Source organism: Periplaneta americana, chromosome 10, assembly GCF_040183065.1.
Source record: "Periplaneta americana isolate PAMFEO1 chromosome 10, P.americana_PAMFEO1_priV1, whole genome shotgun sequence".
In the NCBI taxonomy this organism is placed as follows: domain Eukaryota; kingdom Metazoa; phylum Arthropoda; class Insecta; order Blattodea; family Blattidae; genus Periplaneta; species Periplaneta americana.
In genome coordinates this window covers 31,971,670-31,974,435 of record NC_091126.1, presented here as the reverse complement: position 1 = coordinate 31,974,435, position 2,766 = coordinate 31,971,670, and the positions used below count along the sequence as shown (strand labels likewise).

Genomic DNA, 2,766 nt, shown 5'->3' with positions numbered 1-2,766 from the left:
AAAACCCCGGAAAAACCTCAACCAGATAACTTGTTCCAACCAGGATTTGAACCCGTGCCCGCTCGTTTCACGGCCAGGCATGCTAACCGCCACTCCATTCGATGATATTGGTGATAGCAAGATTGCTTATGACGGGCTGGGTTTGAGAATTCGCCATGGGATTACATGACGTTCGCTTTAATTGGGAAATACCAAGAAGTGAGCTCGAACAAGGTCGGAACCAACGCCCCAACGCAGCATCGGGACAACAGACAAGCGCGGCATCTCGTGAACTTCGCCGGTGGCCTCTAGGAGTGTTCCCATGCTTAACTTTAACGTGTTTGCTTTGTTTAATTACACGTGAAGTGAATCGTTAGTGTTTTGTTATTTGTCGAACTGAATGAGGTAATTATCCTTCTAACTTCCTGCTATTAGCCTACGTTAACTGCCAGCTATCAATTCTCGCAAAGCTCAAACAAATGGATTTTGTTTACGATGTAGCTAGTGGAGTTATTCTCATTTTTTAACAACCGGTTCTCTCCTCTAATTACTGCAAATTTCATATTTTTAATATAAAATATTTTAAGTAGGAACAAACTTTCACCTAGATGCTCTATTGTGCAAGCTGAATTATTAGCTATTAATGAGGCACTGATATGGACTAAACTTAATAATTACAATTGTTGCATCTACAGTGATTCACAAACAGCCCTCAAATCTATAGATAATAAGTTTAACTTAAATCCTCTGGCAGTGGAAATCAGAAGAAATGTAATATATTGCGACAAACTTATTTGCTTCTCATGGGTGCGAGGACACAGTGGAACAGCATGAAATGTAAGGGCTGATGAACTGGCAAAGAGTGCTGCAGTTTCGAACTTCAATTTGAGCTATAGTCTGTGTCCCTATTCATATGCAAAAAGAAAAATAAATGAGCATATAATGAATAGGTGGAACATTCAGTGGCTATGAAGTACAAAGGGTTCAGTTACGAGAGAAATCTTCTTTCCTAGCGTCGACACCCGCTTAAATAGCAACCTAATTATACCAGATTTTATACTAACAAAATTTTTATCGGGTCATGGGAAATTTGGGTCTTATCTAGAACGATTTAAATTACATAAGGACAATGGCTATTTATGTATCTGTGAGGAATAGCAAACTGTGGATCACTTTTGTTTCATTGTCCAGTGTTCGAAAACAAAAGATTTATCTTGGTCGGACATTTACATTTTTGTAATGTAATATATGGCAAACCACTATTCAATGTGTTCACAAAAACGTGCTGTTATAAAGAGTTTTGTAATTTTATATGTAATATATTTAAGAACTTGTAAATAATTCAAATTATTGTAGTAGATATAAGTGTTAATTTTAAGTAGCGAGACTGGGTTACCCACGTCAATGTAATTTTATATGTAATATATTTAAGAACTTGTAACAAATTATTGTAGTAGATATAAGTGTTAATTTTAAGTATCAAGACTGGGTTACCCACGTGAAATGAATTCTCATTATAATAATATAAACTCAGGCTATAACTATAACCCTAATGTACTTTCGGGTAAAATAGGGTTCAAGAAATTGTATATTCAAATAAAAAAATAAATAAATAAGGTAAATTTAAGCGGCTACAAATTAAGTAAAACTTCAATGCAACATGCTATTGTAGAATTATGCGTAAAGTAATTTTAAAACTTGCAATTGCGTACAGTCTTAGAAAAAAGTTTTGTCTCACAGATACTTTATAAGCCCCAGAAAGGAGTCAGTGCGCACGTTCAGAGGACGAGCGACCTGGTTCACAAGAGGACTAGTTGAGGTCATAAAATTAGTTTTTACGTAAAGATTAATTGTTTTTGGTCCTACAGAATTTATCTGTTATGGTAACAAATGGTATTAGAAAAAAAAATTCGCTCCGGCGCCGGGGATTGAACCCGGGTCCTTGGTTCTGCGTACCAAGCGCTCTAACCACTGAGCTACGCCGAAGTTGAAGCCACAGCACCGGATCGAATCCTCCTCCTCTAGTAAGGCCACAAAGGGAAAAACTCTAGAGGAAGAGGATTCGTTCCGATGCTGTGGATTGAACTTCGGCGTAGCTCAGTGGTTAGAGCGCTTGGTACGTAGAACCAAGGACTCGGGTTCGATATTCGGCGTAGGAGCGATTTTTTCTCCTGTAATACCAATTGTTACCAAAAATTAGTTTTGTTTCGTTGTATGTCTGATCATGCACACAGCCTCCTTTCCGGGACTTAAAAAGTATGTTTGCGACAAACCATTTTTCTAAGACTCTACATAATACTCACAACTACAGCTAACTAACTTTGAATACCTGACACAGAAATAGATACATTCTATTTGGAATATCCGAATATGCATCTACATACGCACTCATACCCTCTGCTGTTGCATCAAGTTACTCTAACATTAAATGTTGGCCACCGGCGTGGCTCAGTCGGTTAAGGTGCTTGCCTGCCGGTCTGAAGTTGCGTACGGGCGCGGGTTCGATCCCCGCTTGGGCTGATTATGTGGTTGGGTTTTTTCCGAGGTTTTCCCCAACCGTAAGGTGAATGCCAGGTAATCTATGGCGAATCCTCGGCCTCATCTCGCCAAATACCATCTCGCTATCACCAATCTCATCGACGCTAAATAACCTAGTAGTTGATACAGCGTCGTTAAATAACAAACTAAAAAAAAAAACATTTAATGTTGGCCACCGGCGGCGTAGCTCGGTCCGCTGAGGCGCTTGTTTGCCGATCCGGAGTTGCGCTCGGGCGTGGGTTCGATTCC

The 2,766-nt window shown here is 39.4% G+C and overlaps 1 non-coding gene across 1 annotated transcript; it reads right to left on the bottom strand.

The window, feature by feature from the left end:
- Positions 1-1,892: 1,892 nt before the first annotated feature.
- TRNAC-GCA (transfer RNA cysteine (anticodon GCA)) lies at positions 1,893-1,965 on the bottom strand. Its single transcript has one exon. It is a non-coding gene; the product is annotated as a tRNA-Cys (tRNA).
- Positions 1,966-2,766: the final 801 nt, after the last annotated feature.